General features: G+C 36.5%; 2 pseudogenes; both read left to right on the top strand.

Annotated features, from left to right (window-relative positions):
• The window catches only part of LOC124974202 (aldehyde dehydrogenase, mitochondrial-like), an 18860-nt pseudogene extending 2938 nt beyond the window's left edge, over positions 1-15922 (top strand).
• An 8780-nt stretch (positions 15923-24702) lies between these two features.
• On the top strand, positions 24703-25585 carry LOC124974188 (dehydrodolichyl diphosphate synthase complex subunit NUS1-like; annotated as a pseudogene).
• Positions 25586-26057: the final 472 nt, after the last annotated feature.

Below are 26057 nucleotides of genomic sequence, written 5' to 3'. Positions count from 1 at the left end.
TTTCTGACTGGGCAGAAATCTAATATATAGCCAGGATTTTTTTTTATAATTTAGGATTCATTGAAAGTGAATCTCTAGACTGTATCTTTTTATGAGCATCATTTAAAAAAAAAGAAATTGAAACTTTTGGAAAATAGCACAAGTAAATAGGGTGAATCAATATTTGTATATATCCTTTCATAATCATAAAATTCCTGTAGCCTACTTAAAAATTAATCCATGTAAGGTCATATGTTTTATTAACTTGTACACCCTTGAAATCTCAACACATAATTTACATTGAAGGAAAAGTTTTAGAATCAAAGACATTCCTTAATAATCCAGTCTGGAAAAAATCTAATTCAGCAATTAAATTCTAAAATGAAATAGCAAAATAATTACTTATATAACCAGTTCGATGGATCTTAAAGGCCTAGCAATTTCAAAAGGCTTTGGATATATCATTCATAGGTGATTCCTCTTGGAGGTTTTAGTGTACTGATACCATTCTGGAAAACCCTACATAAAAAACAGCAGTTATCATTTGCCTAAACCTTTGTTGCATTGCAATCAGGATCTTGTCTTTTAAAGAATATTACTTGTCAGAAACAAGTAAATGTTTTCCACTCTTTATGGTGATAACAATGAGAACTCAACTTAGAATGGTAATTTTGCTGGTGATTGATGTACTTATTTTTTAATTTTTATATGACCTTTGTTTGTTAAATGCACCTTACTAGCTGCTTGCTTCATTATTGGATTGAATGAATTACATAATTTTTCAAATATGTGTAAGAAATGAATATAAATTCAGTCTTTTCCTGCAGAAACAGTCTGCTGTGTTTCAAGACCATGAGGTATTTTATTACTACTCTTTCTTGGCATTCAAAAATGTTTAAAAGGATGAAGAAACGTTTCAACATAGCACATTATTTTGGTCTCCAAGTGATTTGTGTCATGCATCATTATCAATTTAAAAATATTGAGTTATAACCCTAAAATATGATTATTTGTTGATATTTGCAGTTTCCCCTTATTTTTATGACACTACAAAAGAAATACAGCTTTGGCTCGGGTTCCCTGCCCCTCCCGCTTCCCGGAGCCCCGAGGTGCCGGAGCTCCTGGCGGTGCGGGATCCTGACAGCAGCCTTCCCCCAGGTCTGTAAGTTGGACGGCCAGAGTGCCCGGTTGGGGTGCGGGATCTCTCAAAATGGAACCCCTTGGGGCCCTGGATCGCCTGGGACCTGCACTGGAAAGAGGGCCAAGAGGCTAGCCTAGGCCCTGGGGAACTTAATTAAACCCTTAGTCCCGCCCACGTTGCGCCCCACCCCTTTCCCCCGCTTCTGGAGTGGGGAGCCCAAGGATACACCAGGGACCGCATCCTGGCACCCCAACCCAGGGCCCAGCATTTGGCTCCAGTGCTGGACCCTGGCGCCCTGTAGAAAGTGCCAGAGGTGAGGCCTGGGAGACTATCTGCAGGAGCCAGCTGTAGGCAAGCCCTTTAGCACTAACCCTTGAGAATACGAGTTACTCTTTTGATGGGATTTCCACCAATTCAGCCAGTGGCCACACACTTTATACATTTACTGGCGTTATGCCAGGCACTGGGAATTCGTTACATGTCGTTAAATTTTTCAGGGTCATGTGTGGGAGCCATATATAAACAAGTGCCCTTGAGAGAGTGAGTGAAATATAGTTTGTTTTTTATGTACCAACTGTTCAAGGAGCAGTTGCTGGAAAGCGTTTAGAAAGAGACATCTGAATTATACTTCTTGGCGAGGATAAAGTGTGGAAGAGGCTTTCAGGAAAAAGGAACAGTTGGAGTGCTACCAAGTAATGACTGAATATAATATATGTGTAAAAGAGGAAATGGGGCTGGGGGAGCTTCTGTGCATAAGAAAGTAGACTGGGGTCCAGATAATGAGTGGTTTAATTCTAATGGACACATACTTTTTGATGAGTCCTGATTTTCATTACAGAAAGTCATTTTGTTCTATAAAAAGTCTATAAGGAAGAAATTTCTATAGCTGAATCTGGACTTTTAAAGCTAAAGATTAGATACTTACTGTAATTAATTTTGAAGGGATAATGGGATAAGTTTGGGGCATGGCAGTAAAGTCCTGAATTAGAGTTATGACAGTATTGTTGGTTGCTTGACATAAAAGTGTCAAGACTCCATAGGTAATCTGTTGAGGGAGAAAAAGATATCCAATCTAATTCATAGATTTTAGACCTTTGAAGAATATGATGCCATAATCAGAAATAGAATGATAAGGTTAGTGTAGATTACAAATTCACTTTTTGTACATGTTGAAGTCTAATGGGATAGCCACATAGAAATGGGCAGCATACAGAGTTGGAAGTGTAAATCTGGAGATCAGTCTAAGCATGGTGGCATAGAGGTGGAAGCTGTAAGACGAGCTGGCATCAAAAAGGGAGTACTGAGGAAGGACATTTTGGCAGGGAGGTTAGTGGATGCATTTTATAAAGCTGAAAAAAAAACTATATCTAGAAGTAGTTGTAGTAGCAGAAACAGAAGGTTTTAGCCACCAAGAAGACCCAGATATCAAGAGAATTGAAGACTCCACTGGATTAATTCATGCAAAGCATCTGAAGAAGATGAGAAGGGAAAAAGTGATTAATTTCATTATTAAGAGATCATTAGTGACCTTTTAAAAGTGAGTTTTAAGCTGGGCACAGTGCCACATGCCTGTAATCCCAGCAACCTGGTAGGCTGAGGCAGGATCACAAGTTCAAGTCTCAGAAACCCTATCTCAAATGTAAAAAATTTTGAAAAAGGACTGAGGATGTAGTTCAGTGGTACAGTGCTATTGATTTCAATCCCCAATACCACCAAAAAAAAAAAAAAAGAATTTTAAGTAAAGTGGTGAGCTAATGATATGTGGAGCATTGGTTAAATGGGAATCAGAAAAGAATGCACATGAAGGAGTTCATAACAAAAACTGACAGTTTTTGTCTATTTACTTAATACATGCTTGTAGATTACATAGCACATTTGAAGCTCTTTTAAAAATTAAGTGATTTAGCCAGGCACTGTGGCTCACGCCTATAATCCCAATAGCTTGGGAAGCTGAGGCAGGAAGATCCAGAGTTCAAAGTCAGCCTCAGCAACTCAGTGAAACTCTGTCTCAAAATAAAATATTAAAAAGGGCTGGTATGTACCTCAGTGGTTAAGCACCCCTGGGTTCAATCCCCAGTACAACCCCCACTAAATTAACTGATTTAATTTTCTTTAACCACTCTATGAAGTAATTTACTATTGATAGACAGGAAAACTGAACCAGAATTGTTAAGTAACCTGCACAAAGTCACAAAGAGGTAGTTGAGCAGGGTTTCAGTTGTAGAAAATATGGCTCAAGAGTCCATGTTTTGCCTCCACTACTATGCAGTGACAATATTTTTGGAGACAAAAGAATAGGAAAACTTTAAGAAAAGATAATCTTGATTTTTAAAAAATGGAGAGGCTTAGAAGGAGACACAGGTTGAAAAGGTAATTAATGAATTTATGTTTGTGTTATATAGTTTTTATTTTTTTTCCTGTCTCAAGTCCTCTTCCATGCCAACTTAGGTCTATTTTTTCCACTCTCATGCTTTAATTCATCACTTGCCATGAATAATCAGGTTTCCTCTGCAGCCTCAGACCCAAATCCAATCAGCTAATAAATCTGTACCTTGATATCATGTAGGCTCTTCTGATTCAATATTTTTAATACCAGATTCATGGTCTTCCCCTTCAGTATTGTCTAGCTTACTGAATGACAACTAAAGAGATTCAGTCATGCAAACAAACAAACAAAAAATACAAATATCAATGTTTAAAATAATGAGATAAAGATAAGATAAACTGATTTAAATGTTTTGATATGGACAAATAAAATGTAATGTTGTGATTAAATGCTAACATTTTTCTTTAGAAGTTTTAGCTTAACACTTGATGAAATAATTATTTGAAGACAAGGTTCTCATTATAGTTTCTTTCAATTATTTTAAAATTATAATTAAAATATTTTCTAAAAGAAACCTAAATTTAAAGGAATAAAAGCCTTTTTGGTGGTATTTGCCGAAATGATCACTTTCATTTTCCAGTATGAACTGCCTGCTGTGCAAAATCTTTTAAAATATAAGGTAGTACATTTTTATTTCCCTAATGTCAATTAGACAATTGGGGGGGATTAAAAACTTTCCCAGGTTCATATTTAATAAATTTTATTTATTAGATTAGAAAGTATGATTTTACAGTATTTTAAATAGAAATCTGAGCATGTAAACAACTGATTGACTTTCCAGTTTGTACCATCTCTTTTCCTTGAGAAAATCAGTTAAAAAAAATCTCTGTGAGACTCGGACTAATTCTAATCTTATTCTCCATTTTTATCACCCTGCACTTAAAACTGTTGACTATGTAAATTTGTTGCATATTCTCTTAAAATGGCCTTCACAGAGATTTCAGTGGACTAATTGACATGATTATATTTCCTGCTTGAAAAATCACTCTGGCTACTTATAAGAACTATGTAGAACAGAGGAGGAAGTGGGCATATGGCCTAGTAGGATATTCAACATTGTAGGCAAGAGATAATGGTGACTCAGAAGTAGAAAAAGAACAACTGGGGTATATTCAAAGGTGATATTAATAACATTTCCCATTGAATTGGGTAATGTTTATCTAGTTTGGCTGATTGCATAAGCCTTAGTCTATCATCCTAACACTTATTAAGAGTGCTTCACTTCAATTTCAAATGTGAACAAAGCTATTTCATTTAACCAATTGTATTCAAATTTAAATTAATGGGGACTGAAAGCTGATTATTTGAAACAAATATTAGGTAAAAACATAGAAAATATAATTATTATTTTATGAAAAATTATAAAATAATAACTTTTCATATATATTCTTAATTTCTTTTTTTTTTTTTTTTTTTTTTTGTGGAGGGGGTACCTGGGATTGAACTCAGGGACAATGGACCACTGAACCACATCCCCAGCCCTATTTTATATTTTATTTAGAGATAGGGTATCACTGAGTTGCTTACCACCCACCATTTCTGAGACTGGCTTTGAACTAGCAATCCTCCTGCTTCAACCTCCTGAGCTGCTGGAATTACAGGCATGCGCCACCATGCTGGGCTTCTGTTAATATTTTCTTTACAAACTTAGTTAATAGAGTTTCTAACAGCATTCATTATGATGTTTGTATTGGTATTTACATATTTTTTTAAATATGGAAAGATATTTGATTCTATCTTTTACACTGTGATTCTACTGTGTCTCTGGATTATTTTTATTAACCAAGAATTCCTTGTTCTTTCTGAGTTTATAATATGAGCATAAAAATAAGACTCATAAATTAATGGAACAGAGTCCATAAATGGCCCCATATGAATATGGGCACTTATTTTTACAATGGTGCCAAAGTAATTCAATGAGAGAAATAAAATTATTTTCAAACAAACAAAAAAAGGAACAGAACTTACAGTGTCTGCTGCCTTTTTGACTCTGCTATTGTAACAAATGTACTGGGTGCTCAGTCTCTTCCGGCTTTGAATATTGTGATATGCTTACTGACATTAGCTAAAATATTGACCTTCAATGCTGGTCTGAATCTGGGTTTCTGCTGTCCAAAAATAGAATTTACAGACCTCAAAGGGCATCCTGCCTGGAAATTTAAGCATGAACCACAACATGCATACTTGAATATTGCTTTCTCCCCTTACATATTTTTTGCTGTTAAATTATTTTGGCCCTCAAAAAGCACTTCTTTCTATCATAAGAAATATGATGCCACCCTTAGACTCTATAGTTTCCATTTGGCTTCCAGCTGGATTCAGTCAACTGTCTGCAGTAATTGATGAAACTTTCCTTATGACCTTCAATGTCCCATTTAGTACATATTTTAGCTGAAGTTATGTGCACTTTCTGGATTCATGATCTTGTCCCTTCTAAAGTATAAAATGAGATGATGGGATAGTACAGATATTCAACACCCTTTGATTTTGTAAGTATTTTATAAGTAATAAACTTAAGGAGAATCTTCTAGACTTGCTATTGTACAACAGATTCCAGCTATAGATTTATGGGAGTTATATTTCTACATATGAGATAACACAGAAAATGATCATGAAAAAGTGAATAATAATAAAGACTTCTTCAAACAAGGGATTTCTTATAAAAGTGAAATGTCTTGGTTATTAAAATAAAAATTTTAATGCATAGGATCTGTAAATTCAGAAAAAAAGTTATAAAAAGAGTTTAAAATCAATACCAAATCTCTAATCTAAAAATTAATCTGAATTTATTGATTATTATTTTTTAACATCAACCTTGTTACTATAACAAAATACATGAGGCAGGCTAACTGTACAAAGAAAGAGACTTATTTTGTCCATTGTCCCCTAGGTTGAAGGGCATGGCAATTGTATGAGTTTCACTCTGGTCAAGGACTCCGGGATGAATGGCATTAAAATGGCAGGAGCAAGAGATTACACAGCCAAGTAGGGAGCCAAAGAGCAACTTGGGTTGCCCAGTTCTCTCCAAGGCACATCCTCAATTGTTCTATGCATCTCCCACTATGTCCCACGTCTGAAAAGGCCCCACACAACCCTGCTCATCATCAAGCCAAGGATGAATCTTTTAGCTCATGAACCTTGGGTGACAGACTCGAATCACATCCAAACCATAGCATGTCAATAACCTGGAATAATGTACTTGTATGGGTATCGTTTTCCCATTGTTATAATACACAAAACATTTAGTGACTTACATCAACACAAATTAATTGACTTATAGCTCTGGAAATGAGACATCCAAATCACTGGGCTCAAATAAAGCTGTAGCAGGAATTTTTCATTCTAGAGGTACAAAGTGCAATGTTTGCCTCTAATATTTCTCAGATTCCAGTGTCCTCTGCCTTCTTTTGTGTTGGTTGCTTCCCCCATCTTTAAAAGCATCACTCTAATCAGAGCTTCAGTCTTCACAACACCTTCTTCTCTGACTCTGACTCCCAATGTGTCCCTTTTAAAAGTACCACTGTGATACTTAAGACCAATCTGAATCATCCACAAAAGTCTTCAGACTTTTAAGATTCTTATCTTCATCACAACTTCTGTCCTTTTTACTACACAATACAATATCCACAGGTTACTTTCTAAATTTTTGAAAAACAAAATAGAATTTTTAACATAATGCTAGGTTTAGTTCCATTGACTCCCCACATTGTATCCTGTGTGAGAAATTTTCACATTTGTTGATATTAAAATTAATAATAAAACTCTAACATGCAGATTCTCATCTTATTACATAATTTTCCTTTTTTAAAAGTGGAAAAAGAAGAAGAAAGAGAGGGAATGAGTTAATAAAGATGAGTTAAATATTGTCACCAATGTTCCATAAATGTTCAGGATTTATTGCAGGATCCTAGTCTGTTACTCTGGTTGATGTGTATGTTTGTATGCTAAAAAAAAAATCTATTTTGATTACTGTATCTTTGTAGAAGATATTAATGGAGGTGGAGTGATGCCTTCAAGTTATTTCCTTTTATTCAAGATAAGTTTGGCAATTGTGCACAGGAATTTCAGGGGTTTTTTTTCTATTTATTCAAATATATAAACTTAACTTTGATAGAAATTTTATTAAATCTTCCTATAGCTTTGAGCAGTATGTACATTTTAACAACATTAATTCCTATGATCCATAAACATGGCATATCTTACCATTTTTTTCTGTTTTGCTCTATTTCTTTCATTAGTGTTTTATAGTTTTTAGTTTATGTAGATCTTTCACTCATGTGGTTAAATTCTTGACTAACAATGTTTTGTTGCTTTTGTTGCTTTTCTTGCTAATTCTAATGGAAATATTTTCATAATTTATCATTTGAATAGATTTTTTGGTATCGTAGAAAGTCACAACTGCTTTTTGTATGGTAATTTTGTATTCTGTAACTTTACTGAATTTATTAGTTTAACAACATTGGTGTGGAGTGTTTAGAATTCTCTATATTTAAGGTTAGTTTAATGTTAACAAAGACATTTTCATTTTCTCCTTTCCTATCAGGATTCCCTTATTTTTTGTTCCCTTGTTTTGGCTAAAACTTCTAGTTCTATGTTGAAAAGATATGGTGGTAGTGGCCATTCCTGCATTATTCCTGATCTTTGCTGAAAGTCTTTAATTTTTCATCACTAGATTGTAAGTTTAACATTTATGACTTGCATTTTTTAAGTGGAATTTTTTACTGGGATTTTTGCTAAGTAATTAAAAAAAACAATAAATTACAAAGACAGTTGAATTTATAGATTGTCATTACAGGTTCTACTCATAGTGCTTTGAACTCCCTACCATTTATTTTGCATGTAAATATTCTTGTTGAGAGGACCTAGCCCTAACATTTTTTTCCCTTTTTTTTTCTTTTCTTTCACATTTCTTATTGGTGCATTATAGATATACATAATTATGGGATTTGTTGTTACATATTCATACACACAAATTTAACAATTTAATTTGACCAATAACTCTCCATCTCCCCCACTTCCCTCCCTACCGCCTACTCTCTGGTCCCTTACCTCTACTGATCTTCCTTTGATTTTCATGAGATCTGTCCCCATTTTTTGTTTCCTTTTTCTTCTCTAGGTCTCACATATGAGAGACATATGAGTTGTATTGTATTAAGGTATGTTCATTCTATACTTGCCCTGTTGAATAATTTTTCTCATGAAGGAATATTGAATTTTATCAAAAAAAATTTTTTTGCACATACTGAGAAAATGACACTGATTTTCAAGAAAATACAAAGAATACTTAATTGGGAAAGAACAGACACTTCAAAAACTGAATATCCTTATCCCATACTATATAAAATATAACTTGCAGCTGATTAAAGATTTTAATATGATACCTGAAAACATAAAGTAACTAGAAGAAAACATGGGGGGAAAATGTCGCCATAATTTCTTGGAAATTAGTTTGGATTTGACCCCAAAACTTCAGGCAACAATAGGAAAAATAAGGAAATGAGATTCCAGCAAGCTAAAAAGCTCTGTACAGCAGAGAAAGCAATTGAATGATGTAAAAAACAATTCAGTAAGTGAAAGTATCTGCCACCTATACATTCTGCCAGCAGTGAAGATTAAAATATATAAGCAACTCAAATGACTTAGTGTCAAGAAATTTAATGACCTGATTAAAGCATTATCAAAGACCTCAACAACATTTCTGCAAAAAAGACAAGCAAATGACCAATAAGCATATGGAAAATGTTCCATATCACTGTAAGGGAAATGAAAATTAAGACCAATATTAGATATATTCTCATACATGTTAGAACTGCTTTCATCAAAAATATGAAATATAAATGTTAGTGAGTATGCATAGAAAAGAGAACCTTTATTCACTGGTGGGAATGTGGACTAGTGCAGATATTATGAAAAATGGTAAAAATAAAATGGAAAAGACTAGAAAAAGAAATAAATAGTAATTTTGTTGAAGTGACACGTGCATTCACAACTTTACACAAATGTAAAAATATTGTTTAATATAGTTTGCATATAAAAGTGTAAAACTCGTGTGTTATGGCTTAGATATAAGGTGTACCCCAAATGCTCATGCATGAGACAATCCAAGAAAATTTAGAGGTGAAATGATTGAACTGTGAGAGCCTTAACCTATTTGGAGCATTTATCTCCTGATAGGAAAACTATATGGTGGTAGGAAGTGACTGGAAGAGGAGGTCATTGGGGGATGTATTTTTGGAGTATATATTCCATTCTTGGTGAGTGGAGTGCTCTCCCATTCTCTTTCTCCCCCCCCTCTCTCTCTCTCTCTCCTTCCTGTTTTCATGTCCTGAGTTACTTTCCTCCATCACGTCTTTCCACCATGATGTTCTACCTTACCTCAAACCCAGAGCAATGGAGTCAGACATCTATAGACAGAGACCTCTGAAACCATGAGCTCCAAAAGATCTGAACTATAATATAGTTTTGGTTTAGAACTGAAATTGCCCCCAAAGCATCATGTATTTGAGCCTTGGTCTCCAATGCAATAATGTTCAAAGGTGGGGTACTTGGGAAGTGATTAGATAGTGAGGCTTTGAAATGATCTATTTATCAATCCATTAATAGGTTCATAGCTGAGGACTTTATTATGAGGTGGTGGAAATTCTAAGATATGGGACCTATTTGGAGGAAGTCATTCACTGGAGCTTGCCTTTGAAGGGCATTTTGTTCCTAGCATTCTCCAGTTCTTTCTCTCTCTCTCTCTCTCTCTCTCTCTCTCTCTCTCTCTCTCTCTCTCTCTCTCTCTCTCTCTCTCTCTCTTTCTCTTTCTTCTTCCTGGCTATCATGAGGTCAGATCCTCTGTTCCATCACAGCCTCTTTGCCATAGGCCTATATTAGTAAAACCAGCCAAACTTGTACTGGACCTTCTGAAACCACAAACCAAAATAAATCTTTCCATCATTAAGTTGATTTTCTCAGGTATTTCATCAAAGCAATAAAAAAATAATTCAAATATGAAAGCCCTCTGACCACAACCACAGATCCTTCATGATCAGGCTTATGACTAAATAGTCAACATCATCTTTTGAGAAACCCTGCACTTAATGTGCTACTCTAAGATTCTAAACAATCCATAATTCCTTCAACTAATTATGATTTATAGATTGATTCCAGATTCTCATTAATATCTTAACACAGAAATTTTCTGCATCAATAATGTTAAGTGTGTTTCTCATACTTTAGCATTTATCGAGATTACATTGCTGGGTTTGCAATGTAAGATATGATAAGAATAATTAGAGGAGTAAAAGTTTATTTTGGAGCTCATGGTTTCAGAGGTCTCTGTCTATAGATGGCTGACTCCATTGCTCTGGGTTTGAGGTAAGGTAGAATATGTTGAAAAGTATTTTTCAACATAAAATCCCAGAGTACTGAATTCAGTTTATCTGAGGTTAGGCCTGAACATTTTCAGGTGATGTTAGTAAAAAGTTTTCACTTGAGTTTCATTACTGTATCCCTTGCCTGGTGTCTCACTTTAAGCATATTTTTCTTATAGGTAAATCATGTTTTACGAAACCATCTCTTGTAATACAGTTGTTTGGTTTTAATGGCCATTTCCTTAGATAGCAGGAAAAATATTAAATCTCTTTTTGGGGAAGAAATATTAAATTCATTCTTTTAACTAGAACACCTAGTTAACAAAGAGCACAAGAGTAGGTGTTAAATATCTGTAATAAATGCCTTAATTGAAAATTTAATTTTGAAGGCTACACCATACTGGTTATTATTATTTTTTTTTATATTTTGCCTTCATGTATTTAAAATTTTCAGCAGGAAAAGAACATGATGGTACATTGAGTGGAATTACAGCTTGCAAACATTTCAGGTGGTAATGAAATAGCACAGTGATAAAGATGAGAGCACAGAGAGCTATTTCTCAGTCCATACTTAAATTTATAATAGTAAGAGTCATCATGAAGACATTTTCAGAAGATATTATAAAAGTCAGTCTAAATGTCAGACAAAAGTTTTAAAGACCTAGTGTTCAATAAGTGAAGAAATGTTTGGAATAGAACTTAAGTTAATGTCACAATAAGTTTCAGTAATGTCACAAACTTCATTCAAATGAACACAGTTTTGTAATGCCTGCACAAAAGCATTTTGAAAGGAAGTAGATCGTGAATCAAATTTTTTAACTTAAGATTTTGAAACAGGTTGTATGTTTTACCTTACAAACTGCAATTCATTTATTAATTCTGTGTCATGTGCAGGCTGCATTTGTCATACCATGTCCTATCATTGTGACAACTCTAAAAACATAGTTATAAATCAGACTAAAAGTTTAAAATATATGAAATCCACTTAGATGTCATTTATACTTATATGTATATGTTTATATGTATACATATATGTATATGAACTATAATTTGTAAAATATGAAGTTGATGGTAAAAACAAAAATTCAATTAGGCAACCAAAATAGAATGAGCATTCAAAATTCTGTTCAAACTAAGGAAAACAAAGGCAGTTATCATATAATTACATAAGAGAATGTGTTTGAAAATACAACATAGTTATATAATTTACTAATATGGGAAATTGAAAATATCAAACTTTTTTTCATATCTACCCAAATGAATTCCTTTCTCTATTTTTCATCAGGATCACTTGTAGCCATATCCATAATATAGTTTTCTATGCCTTCTCTATAAATCTACTACTGGATACTAATGCTGAAATTTCAGAATCGGCCTTTTGATTATCTAAAGATACCCTAACTGGTGTAAATTTATTGGATTACAGAACAAGAGTCTTAACTCTTCCTGTTTCCTGGACTTCCCCGGTAACATTACTTTACTATGAACTTATATGCCAAAATGTGGCATACTTGGCTTCTAAAATACCCTCAAAATGTGATTCATTATCTTTCTTATGGATAAAAATCGAAGGTATAATTCTTATTTTTTACATCACACTAAGCATTCCAAAAGATGTTGTACTTTTGGAATCCAGGAAGCTCATCAAATGTTAAACAGTAAACTTTTATGAATTGACTATTCAACAGTCTCTGGCAGGTTTTTACCTAAGCATGGGATCCAGGTATCTTCTACATGTGCCTTCGACATTCCTATCAGCATGATGTAAACAATGTAGCCAAGATTTCTAAAAGAAGAATGAATTAAGCAATGACCCTGAATAATATTTTAGGGGATAAAGCCTGTGGTATCTAACAGATGTGACAAACAAATAATGAAAATCCTGAAGGCAGAATTTAACCAAATCATATAGTTATAGTTTGGAACTTAGATATCTCCCAAGGGGTCACATGTTTGCTTACTGGGAGCTAATGGTTCTGTCTGGGGGACTAGTTAGTGAGGGTGGAGGCCATTGGGAGGCAGTGAGTTCACTGTGGATGTACCCTTGAAAGTAACATGAGAACCTCATTTCCTTCCTCTCTTTTTCTACCTGACCTCCTTGAGGTGAGCAACTTTGCTACGTAAAATGCTCCCCACAAAGATTTTCCGCTTTGCCACAGACCCAAGGTGGCTGGAAAATGTAACCATGGACTGAAACCTATGAAGCTAGGAGTTAAAATAAATCGTTCCTCATTCGAACTTGTTTATTTCAGGCATTTTGTCACAGTAATATGATTCTAACAGACATATGACTATTACCTAAAGTGTAAACATTTTAATTCAGAGATCAGCAATGTTTTCTGTAAAAGGTCAGATAGGAAATATTTTATGTTTGTGTGTCTTACCGTCTTTCTCATAATTCTCCTATGTTATTGTGGTGTGAAAATAGCAGTAGAAAATACATTTTAAAGAGGTGCAGCAATATAGCTGTATTTGCAAAAAGAGGGACAAGAGGGATTTTCCATGTTTAATGACTTAGTTTATGTACCACAAGTAAAGGATATATGTTATCAAAATGATTGAAAAAAACTATAAAGTTTGAAAAGTTTAATTTGCATTTAAAAACACAAAACATTTGAAAATAATAATGTAGTAAAAGACTGTCTTGCAAAGTATAAGAAAAATAAAGTGTGCATGATTCCATTAAGAATAGAAAAATAAATTTTAAGGCAATAACTATTAAGAGTCAGAGATATTTCCTAAACATTATGTATTAACTTAAAGCAATATATATTAATAAAAACACATACCAACTGTTAGCATAATGTTGAAATATAAACAATTAACCCAATGAGGTATTACATCTAGTTTGACACATTTACCAGAAAAATGGAATATATAGTTAAGAAAATTCACTTGATCATAAACAATCATCTGATTGATAATAGATGAGATAGCCTACTACAATTCATTAAATGAGAGAACTATATTCAATAAACAGTGCTCAACCAATTAGATACCTACATTCAAAATTAAATAAGTAAACTCTAACCAGTTCTTCACACTCTATACAATAAATAATCTGAGGTTGATCGTAGACCTGAACATGAATGATGAAGCTATCAAAAAAGCAAAATGAAACAAAAAAATTAAATTTCTCTTCTTGAAAAAACTAAGATAATGTCTTGACCATGAATAGTATTTTTAAATGAGATAAATGTCCTTAAAATATGAATAAAATCGATTTCATTAAAATTAAGCATTATTTTTTATCCAGGAGCTACATTAAAGAAGTGAAAGGCAGAGTCCGTGCTGCGAGCCGCCGCCCGCCGCCATCCCAGGCCGCAGCACGTTGCGCAGCGAGCCCCCCGCCACCCGCCTGGGCCCCCTCTGGGCGGTGACCTGCTCTCCGCAGCCGCCACCCATGCGGTGCTGACCCCCAACCAGCAGACCGAGGTCTTCTGCAACCAGATCTTCATAAACAATGAGTGCATGATGCCGTCAGCAAGAAAACACTCCCCACTGTCAATCCCTCCACTGGAGAGGTCATCTGTCAGGCAGCAGAAGGGAATAAAGAAGATGTGGACAAGGCCCTGAAAGCTGCCCGGGCCGCCTTCCAGCTGGGCTCTCCCTGGCGACGCGTGGACGCTTCTGACAGGGGCCAGCTGCTCTATCGCCTGGCTGATCTGATCGATGGGAACCAGACCTACCTGGCGGCCTTGGAGACCCTGGACAATGGCAAGCCCTATGTCATCGCCTACCTGGTAGATTTGGACATGGTCTTGAAATGTTTCCGGTATTATGCCGGCTGGGCTGATAAGTACCACGGGAAAACCATTCCTATGAATGGCGACTTCTTCAGCTACACCCGCCATGAGCCCTTGGGAGTGTGCGGGTAGATCATTCCCTGGAACTTCCTGCTCCTGATGCCAGCGTGGAAGCTGGGACCCGCCTTGGCGACTGGAAATGTGGTCGTGATGAAGGTTGCTGAGCACATGCCACTCACCGCCCTCTATGTGGCCAACTTGATCTAGGAGGCTGGCTTCCCCCCTGGTGTGGTCAATATTGTTCCTGGATTTGGCCCCATGACTGGGGCTGCCATTGCCTCCCACGAGGACGTGGACAAAGTGGCATTCACAGGGTCCACTGAGGTTGGCCACCTCATCTAGGTTGCTGCAGGGAACAGCAACCTCAAGAGAGTGAGCCTGGAGCTGGGGGGAAAGAGCCCCAACATCATCATGTCCCACGCTGACATGGACTGGGCAGTGGAACAGGCCCACTTTGCTCTGCTCTTCAACCAGGGCCAGTGCTGTTGCGCCGGCTCCCGGACCTTGGTGCAGGAGGACATTTACTCGGAGTCCGTGGAGTGCAGCATTGCCTGGGCCAAGTGTCGGGTGGTGGGGAACCCTTTTGACAGCCGGATGGAGCAGGGGCCGCAGGTGGATGAAACTCAGTTCAAGAAGATCCTCGGCTATATCCAGTCAGGGAAGCAAGAGGGGGCGAAGCTGCTGTGTGGTGGGGGGCTGCTGCCGAGCATGGCTACTTCATTCAGCCCACCGTGTTTGGAGATGTGCAAGACGGCATGACCATTGCCAAGGAAGAGAACTTTGGGCCCCGGTGATGCAGATCCTGAAGTTCAAGACCATAGAGGAAGTCGTCGGGAGAGCCAACAATTCCAAATATGGACTGGCTGCAGCTGTCTTCACAAAAGACCTGGACAAGGCCAATTACCTGTCCCAAGTCCTTCAGGCTGGCACTGTGTGGGTCAACTGCTATGATGTGTTTGGGGCCCAGTCCCCCTTTGGCGGCTACAAGATGTCAGGCAGTGGCTGGGAACTGGGCGAGTACGGTCTGCAGACGTACACCGAAGTGAAGACTGTCACAAAGTTTCTCAGAAGAATTCATGAAGAACCATCCAGCTTCCTTCCTCATCCAGTGCCTGAGAGTCCCCGAGATCAGCAAGATTTCCAAGAACGACCTATGCACATGAAAGGCTCAAAGGAGAAATGCCTCCCAGGAAATCTCTCTGGTCAAAAAAGTCCCAGAATTCGAACTGATAAACAGGGTGGGCTGGTGGGGTGAAGCATCTGCAGAAAGCCTGTTTTAAACTGTAACAGTACTGCTGGCTTTGAGGGTGATTGCTTACAAAACCAGGTTCATGTGTTTTATCTTCTGTCTCGATCTAATACACTTCTGTAACTTGCCTTTATTTGGGAGGAAAAAATGAACTGCTAGCACCCTGCTTTGTATCGCTGACTAAAACTCATTAAAAACTGAACTACTTTCCGCAAAAAAAAAAAGTGAAAGGCAAATCACAGAACTTGAGAAATATTTTCAACTTATATGAGACAAAGTTTTATATACATATAAAGAATGACTACACATTAATGACAAAGGTCATAAGTCAAATTTAGTTGATAAAATTATTTAATGGACATTTTACACAGGACAATAAAATTGCCTAAAAATATTAATAAAAGATTTTCAACATGATTATTTAGAGATAAGTTTAAATACAAAATGGTATAATAATAATATACATCATGTTGGAAAGGATTTAAACAAATTTGATGATGTGAAGCCTTGAGATTGTGGAATAATAGAAACTCTTATATTGCTACTGGAAATAAAAAAGGTAAAACTAACTAAAGTGATGTACATGTTCTGTTATTCAGCTTTTCATAACTGTGACCAAAATAACTCACATGGACAGCTTAGAAAAAGAAAAGTTTATTTTGGGCTCATGTTTTCATAAGTTTCAATCATGGGCAGCCAGCTCCATTGCTCTGGGCCTGAGTTGAAGCAGAACATCATAGTGGAGGGAAATGGCAAAGAAAAGCAGCTCAACTCATAACAGTAAGTAAGCAGACAGAGAGGAAGAGGCCATGGAGAGATATAATCCAGGTCACACCACCAGAAAACTACATCCTCCCTCCACCCCCTACTGGTCTACAGTTACCACCCAGGTGTCAATTGAAACTACTAATCCATCAAGTGTAGATTAATCCATTGATGAGGTTACCATTCTCATAATCCAATCTTTTTCCTCTGAATATTCCTTTTTTGCCTCTAAATGCATTTAGTTCATCTCCTAGTTTCCCCATAGTCTTAACCATTTCAATATTGCTCAAAAGTATGAATCTAAAGTTTCCTCTGAGATTCAAGACTGACTCTTGCTGTGAGACCTTGTAAAAATACTTTACATATGTCATATACATCCAGGGCATAATGGCACAGAGGAAACATTCCCATTACAAAAGGGATGCATAAGGCACAGAAAGAAGAAATGGAACTAAAGCAAGACCGAAACACAACCAGGCAAATATTAAGTCCTACAACCCTGTTCCAGGATTTGGGGTACATGGTGGCAAGTTGTGGGTAACTAAAGGGCTGGAGAAGCCCAGGCCCTTCAACCTTTCTGGCTGTAGATGACATGGCCCCTCTTGACTTGGCTCTACACCATGATTGCAACTTTCCTTGGCAGACACTTTATGCTCCTGGGGTCTCTTAGTTCCTTCGGTCTCCATTCCCACTTCAATTTAGCCTTCACAACTTTATGCATCACCCTATCAGAGGCAGCCTACAGGGATTCTGACCCTGCTCCACTTTGCCTAACCACCGTCCCCTTCCTTTGACATTTCAGTGGAGGCCTCTGACCCCCTAACTCCAGCATCCTGCCTTACTGAAAAAGCAGTACCATATGAATAATGCCAAAAGCCTTCTGGTAGCTCAAGCAGTAGTTGAAACCCATTGGACCATTGTCTTGACCTGCATGATGGTTTATTCAGGAAACTGGACAAGAGGTGATGGGGGATTAGAAAAAACAAATCTACACACAAATAGAAAAAAAAACTGGGACCTAGTGTGCACTGCACTTGACTGGAGTGAATGTTTATTATATGTTCCATCATTAAAAAGGATTTATTGTGAGCAATTTCTTCAAAGCATTCAAAGTGAAGGACAGACTTCTGTGCAGCCTAATAATAATTATTAGTTTGTGCCCATAACTCTCTACCCCCAAGACAGTTGAATTTGGAACCCAAGATTAAGAACATATCAATTCTGTGGCTGGCACAGAACCCCCTTTTGAACAGGAACTGGACAATCTTCGATCAACACTTTTGCACTAAGAAATTCCCAAGAGAGGTAGCACCACTGTCTCTGGGCAGTTTAAGGACCATAATTCATTTGCCACTCTCAACAGATCATGGGTATATCAGCCTCTGAGTGCCTGGTGGCTAAGCATGGTAAAACAAATCCTAGAGAAAAATTTTCTTAGTCAATGAGTGCAATCAGGTTCTCCTCAATATCTCTTAAAGAAATTTGACTTTTATACCCTTGAGCCTGCCATGTGTGTGAACTGCTGGTTCTTTAGATTCCCTCAAGAAATGTCCTATTGTCTCTCTCCAAAGTATTTAGCTTCTCTTTAGTGCACATCATCTCTTCAAAAATCATGACTTCCTTGGACCCAATTTTACAAGTCCTTCTCTGGCCAAACTGCAAGTTTTCACAACTTTCTTATTTGCTTTTTACTCCCACTCTGCATAGTAAACCTTGCTAAAGGCTACCTGCAATACCCATGCCATTGCCTGGATACAGTGTTGCCTGAAATATCCTCTACAATATTAATTAGTCCTTCACTTATAAATTCAGCTTCATAGAAAGTCTTAGGGCATGGAAAAAATGTATATAAGTTTTTTTGCCAAAATGTAAGATGAAAGACCTCCAGTCAATTTGCCTTCAGAATCCTTATTTCATCTGAAATGTCATGAGCTCACTTTTTCCTATCTGCATTCCTATGGGTATTCTGGTCTTCTGAGCACCCACCAAACTGCCCATTAACTTCTGAGTGTAGCATTTAAGACTCTACCAGACTGTATCTCCAAACTTCTCCAAACTCCTCCCATAAATCACTTTTAAAGTATTCTGAAAAATATGGTCAGGTATTATCACTGTCATGACCACACTTCTTAGAACCAATATCTCTGCTAGTTTTTTGTCACTGTTATCAAATATCAAAATAACTGACAAGAAAATCTTAGAGGAGGAAAAGTTTATTTTGGGCTCACATTTTTAGAAGTCTCACATTTTTAGAGGCTGAGCCAATTCTATCCATCTGGGCCTGAGGTGAGGTAGACCATCATGGTGTAACAAATGACAGAGTAAAGCTTCTCATCTCATGTAAGTCAGAAAGCAGAGAGAGTCCAAATGAACCGTCCTCTAGTGGTCCAAATCAACCTCCTTCAGCCACAACCCTCTTGCCTAAAGTTAGCATCCAGTAGTGCATTCACATTGTTAAAACATTAAATGAAGATGAATCCACTTATGAGGTTGCAACTCTCATAATCCAATCTTTTAACCTCTCAGAATTAACTAAGACTTTTCAGGAGACATTTATGATTATATTACTGGTGTGACTCAGTATCGTGTATAGCCAGAGGAATGAGAAGTATGCTCCATTTGTGTACAATGTGTCAAAATGTATACTACTGTCATGTATAACCCGATAAGCTTTGGAAAAAGTACTCTTCCATCTGGGGAAGATAGAATTATCACATGCTCTGGATCTTGGACTCTGGAAATTCTTTCCTTTTTGTCCCTATCTTATTTTAAAACTTACTTTTTTGTTTTGATATTCTTCTTATGATTTACATTTTTATTTTCACAACAGGAAACATGGTCAAAATTAACCTAAGGTATCATATACAGCAGGATGTTTTTGGTTAGTTTTCCACCATTGTGACAAAAATAACTGAGAAAATAAATTTAAAGAGAAAAAGATTTCTTCTGGTTCAGAGTCTCAGAAGATTTGGTTTATGATTTGCTGATTCCATTGCTCTTAGACCTGTGGTGAAGCAAAGAATCATGCCAGGATGCATGTGATAGAACAAATGTGCTCAGCTCATGTTGATCAGAAAGTAGAAAATGAGAGAGAGAGAGAGAGAGAGAGAGAGAGAGAGAGAGAGTATTCTCTTCAAAGATACAACCTAAGTGACTTATTACCTCCAATTAAATTCCCATCTTGCAAACTATCCATCACCTCTGTTATTGTCTAGATGTGAGGTATCTCTCAAAAGCTCACAAGTGAGGCAATGCAAGAAGGGTCAGTGGAGAAATGATTGGTTTGTGAAAGTCTTAACCTAATCAGTGAATTAATCCCCTGATAGAGATTAACTGAGTTATAGGGTGTGGCTAGAGGAGGTGGGGATTAGGGGCATAACTTTGGGGTATAAATTTGTATCTGGCAAGTGGAGTCTCTCTATCTGCTTCCTGATCATCATGTGAGCTGCTTCTCTCTACCACACTCTCCCACAATGAAGTTCTCTACTGTTGTTCTGGTTGGGTCCTTAAGTCATAGCAGTGAAAAAGCTAACTAAAAAAACCTCTTAATAGCTCCTCAAATTAAGAATCTATCAGTGGATGAATCTTCTTAAGAAGTTTAGCCCTCATGATCCAACTGTTGGGGATCCAGATATCCCCAACTGTAGACACTGCTGCTTTGGAGACCCAAACTTCAGAACATGGCTTTTGGGGAAAATTTTTAATTCAGATCATAACAAAGGTCAATACCTCTTTTTCTGAGAACATTTGAATTAGAGAGAGATGGTAAATGCGATTCATAATTATTGTGGCTTACATCTTGTAATGTATATACTTTATGTTCCACTGTAATGTGTCAGAAAATTTGAAGGAAAAGAAATCTAACACAGTGGGCACTCTCATGAAGGGGAATTGTCTCTCAGATATGAAGAGGTAAGATCATTGGGCTATTCTTAGTGGCTGCCTGCCTACAGATGAGAACTCCTCATTTCCAAGTGGGCACAATTTTCAGCACATCATGGTATACCAATATAGAACAACATCAGGAGATCCTCTTAAAGGCATTGAAAAAATATTTGACAAATTGCATTTTTATAGTCTTTTAAGGCTTATTATGATGGACATATGATAGGCATAACCTTAAAAGTATCAAATAATAGACAAAAAGCGTATATAAGATACTCATGCACATTGCTGGTTTGTTGCTTGAGCACACTGTATGGAACAGGATGTATTTCTGCATGGAATGAATAATAAAGATTGACAGACTGGGTGCACATGATATTTTTGCCATCTTATGCTTCAACTCATTTATGAAGTTTTTGCATTATTAAGATGTGACCATATGCTTCCCCTCCACACTTTAATCAATAGTTCCCAGAATTGGCAGTGAACTTCAGCATGTCTAAATACCTGCACTGTAAGTGAATTTTTAATTGTGGCATGTTTATTTGAGACATATTCTAGATCATTATCTTTTTCCTCCCCTATTTCTACTTTCCATTTCCACCCAAGTATAGACTGTATTTCCTACATGGACCTAAGTGGGAACAAAGATCCTTTGAAGGTTTGTGCTAGAACAACAGAAAGGAAAATGATTTTTAGGTGGAGTCTAGAAAGAAAGTAGGCTTAGCTAAGATCACATGAGGAAGGGAATCCTACTATTTACAGGTTTTCTAATTTAGCCCTGTCATACCTATTTCTGTTGCAATAATAGAGCTGTCTTTCAGAGAATCAGTCTTCTCATCTATGGTCTTATAGCTCCTCCATCGAGAAATTCGACAACACTGTCGCTTTTTAAAATAATTTTGTCTTTTCAGTTGACACATAATTATTCATACTTATGGAGAACAGAGTGATAATTCATTTCATATATGTGGCATGTAATGATCAAAGCAAGGTAATTGGCATTCCCATCTCATCCTTTTTATTGTCATATGCCTGCACCAATAGTCATCAAAGTACATTTAAGATTTTTGTCTAGAACTTGAAGCATAGGAGGATGAAGCCATCTTAGCAATATAAATAATGTTCTAGATAACTCATATGACAAAAAAACTACCAAACCTTTATTTTCATACTTTGTAAGATAAATAAATAAATATCCAGTAATTAAATCCAAAGAGAGAACACAACAAAACTAATAAGAGTTAAATGTTAGCTTCTTGACACACCTTCAGGGACCAAGCCTTTATCAGCATTCTAATCAATTATGATACTAAATAAGGTTATAAGGCTAATTGATTTTAATTTGAAAATCATTGTGTTACTCTCACTGGCTTCCCTTTTTCTGCTCTACAGAAATATCCAATCTGCTGTAATTTTCTAGAGAGTAACATCACTGTGACCTGCTGGCAATCTCTGGTTGCACATTTGTTGATCCAGAAGGAAATCGCCAGGTTCATATGGCATTGTAGGCCAATGTAATGCCACAAAGATTGTTGCGAAAGCTCTCTGTGATGTGGAATAAAATATTCATCCCAACAAATATTCCTTGGGTCATGCTTAGAAATATCACAGCAGTATAATGATAGGACCACAATCAACACTCAGTTCAGGCAAACTAATTTTCTTAGGAAGACTTCAAAGACCAACAGACAAGACCAAAGGTACTGGTGAAGTCAATTAAGTTGCAATATATATTCATTCTGATTAGGGTGTTTACATATGACAGCAGTATCCTCTGGATAATTCTTCATTTACATATATACATGCACAATCTAAGATTCAATAAAACTTGTTACTCGCATATCTGCAAATATAAACATAATTTCTACAAGTAATTTTTGAAGCTGAAATACTAGCTTGTGTATGACTTCTCATGAGTGGCCATGGCTTTGCAGTTTCAATGCAAATTTCTTGTGATTATATTCACAATTAAGTCTTTTTCTAACTAATAGGAAGTAGAATTTTGAGGTGATTATTAATTCTTTAAATTATAATTATATGTCCACATTAAATAACAGGAAGAGTACATGAATAAATTAATCAAGGATAGTTAAATACAAAACATACATTATTTTCTTTATTAGAAGGATTTATTTCACAATCAAGTATTTTCTCAAAGTTCATGTTGTGCTTTCAATGAAATAATATGACCTATGTGCTTTATTTCTCTTCTTTCAAACCTGTAATTTTCATATACCTCTTGATTAAGTTTTCTGCTTACCTAAATATGAAACTCATAATTTCTCTTAAGAAGGACTGAAATGTAATTGAAGAAAACCATATTATATTTCCCAATTTTTCCTTAAGAAAAATGTAAGTAAATGAAAAATTGATATATATGTATATTTTTAAACTTTCTTAATTAAACATAATGAAAGTAATGAAAATATTAAATAGTTTATTTGAACAAGAGACAATTTATGAATTGGGAAGAACCAAAAAATATATATAAAGAAAGAGAAAGAAAAATGTGGTTTTGGACTCCATTGAAGCACAAGGGACAGGCTTTTTAAAAATGATTGCTTCTGATTAGATGAACTTAAGTTTAATTTTTTTCTAATATAAGTGTTTACAAGAAATAGTCCAAGTTATGTTTCACTTATGTTTGCAATTCAAATAAGGTTAAAATTATCTTCATGGACTAATTTACTTTGCTCAGGGATCTTTCAGACCTGATCTCCATTTCCATTTACTTTGTTGGATACATTGATTAGTGGATAGATAGAAAATGCGTGGTAATATACTTCTTGAATATTATAAAAATCTATAATAAAGAACAGCAGTCAGAAAATATATTCTGTAAAATGAAGAACAGAAAATATAGAGACTTTGCAAAACTAAATTTTCTTATTCACCAATAATCAACTGCCATGTATAACTAAACAGAACAAACAAAGAAAAACAACGGTCAACCCATCATCCTTAAAAAGAGCCATGGAAACTATCAGTGGAAGTAAGCATACACCATTAAACTCTATGAGAGCATGTATTTTACATATATATTTATATATATGTATGTTTATATATATACATGTATATGTTTATATATGGATATGATGCAATGTATATTTAGATATGCAAATGTGATAAAATATGCAAATTTAAATTACAGATGAATATGCATGCATGATTAAAATCATGCTAATTGGGTGAATGCATACCAATTGATATATACTAATAGAGAAGGTTAATGGACCAATAGATAAGTTAGGTATTGTCATTCATTCAAAGTAAATATTACATTCATTTAGCAGAAGATATTCTAGCCACTGAAATTCTATGAAAGATAAGGACTTCAAATTTGTTTTGAAATAGCAAAAGAAACAATAAAAATGGACTTCAAATACCAAATGATCAACAGCCCACATAGTACAGTTTTGATTTGGTTGATCAAATATATCAGATTTTTGTTTTCCTTTGAGAATGAAGAAGCACTGCATATGTGCAAAGATAAAATAGGTAATAACATTTATGCCATATTTAGTAGTTGGAAAGAATTGATTTTCTTTATGTTCAAAACAAGGATGAGGATATAGACAATGTAGAAACAAATGCATTTCAGATATATTAGGGCTTTTATCATATTTCATTAACAGTCAATTTCTCTCATTATAATGGCTTGTGTTTTATATACTCCCTTAGTTGTTTAAACTTCTTAGTATCTACCATATTGTGCTTTAAATTTTATTTAAACATCTGCATTAGAATAGATAACTTATTATGAATAAAATGTTTACAAATAACATTTTTTTTAAATACCACGTTATATCTTTGTAATATAAGCTGTGCTTAGAATTGTGGTTGCTTGACATTTAAAGAATGTTATTTTAGTACAATCGCTTCCAAGTAAATACAAAAAAAAATTCAAATTTATCTTTAATTCTTAGAAAATACACAGTATTTCTTAGCATTTTTACACTTTAAATGTACATAGTGGCCTGATTCTGCAAAAGAAATTTAGACCTGGAATCCATAAACCATAACATAAGTTGCTAAAAAAATCTCTCAATTAAAAAATGAATGATCGGCAGTGGAAAGGGTTCGGGCGCGGGGGGGGGGGGAGTGGGGGGGGGGGGCCCGAGCGCCACAAGAGTATGACGGGGTTGTACGAGCTGGTGTGGCGGGTGCTACACGCGCTGCTCTGTCTACACCGCAGGCTCACCTCCTGGCTCCGCCTTCCGTTCGGCACCTGGAACTGGATCTGGAGGCGCTGCTACCGTGTAGCCTCCGCTGCGGTCCTAGAGCCGCTCGGCTTTAGCTCCGTAAGCCCCGGCAGTAGGCAGGAACCGCCGTTACCAACGGCACCCGCGCGCGGGCCCGGGTCCGGCCGCCGCCCACCCCCGGCTGCGCTGGCGCGCGGACGGCGGTTCCCTGGAGAAGTTGCCTGTACACCTGGACCTGGTGATCACCGCGGAGGAGCAGGAACCCAGCTTCTCGGACATCGCGAGCATCGTGGTGTGGTTGGTGTACGGCCGCGGGTATCTCCTACATTAGTGTCTACGACCACCAAGGTATTTTCAAAAGAAATAATTCCAGACTGATGGATGAAATTTTAAAACAATAGCAGGAACTTCTGGGCCTAGATTGTTCCAAATACTCACCAGGGTTTGCAAATAGTAATGACAAAGATGATCAAGTTTTAAATTGCCATTTGGCAGTGAAGGTGCTGTCCCCAGAAGATGGAAAAGCAGATATTGTGAGAGCTGCTCAGGACTTTTGGCAGTTAGTAGCCCAGCAGCAAAAGAGATCTACAGATTTGGATGTAGATATGTTAGACAGTTTACTTAGTTCAAATGGTTTCCCTTTCCTGATTTAGTATTGAAGTTTGGTCCTGTGGACAGCACATTAGACTTTCTTCCCTGGCAAATCAGATTGACTGAGATTGTCTCTTTGCCTTCCCACCTAAACATCCGTTATGAGGACTTTTTCTCTGCCCTTCGTCAATATGCAGCCTGCGAACAGCGACTGGGAAAGTAGTGATCCCTGGTTGCATAATTTGAGTTCAGGCTTTTGGAGAAAAGGACCCAAGTGACTCTGATGTTTACAAAGCACCTATGAAACCCTGTACACACCTCGTTCATATTCCTCATAATTTATCAACAAACACACAAAAGTGTCTTACTTGAGCGTGAGTGTATGAGTGTGTGCAAGTGTGTGTGCATGTGTGTGTGTGTATGGAAATAAACTTATAAATGGGGGAAGTATTGGAGAATGAAATAAGTAGACCTACAACTTTTGAGCAAATAGCAGCAGTGTTTTAGGAGCTGAGATTTCACATGTAAAGCTTTGGGCCCCTACTACTTCCCTGTTTTTGTGGGGAGTAAAGGGAGGGAGTGACTAAAACTGGGTTGTTGTTTGGGGAGAAGGGAGTAATTTTTGTTCTGTCTTTCCTAGTGACCAAACTTTAATTTTTTTAAATAATATATTATTAAATGGAGGTATTCTTAGT

The sequence above is a fragment of the Sciurus carolinensis genome, unplaced genomic scaffold (genome assembly GCF_902686445.1).
Source record: "Sciurus carolinensis unplaced genomic scaffold, mSciCar1.2, whole genome shotgun sequence".
Lineage (NCBI taxonomy): Eukaryota > Metazoa > Chordata > Mammalia > Rodentia > Sciuridae > Sciurus > Sciurus carolinensis.
This window is presented reverse-complemented; position numbering and strand designations above follow the sequence as displayed.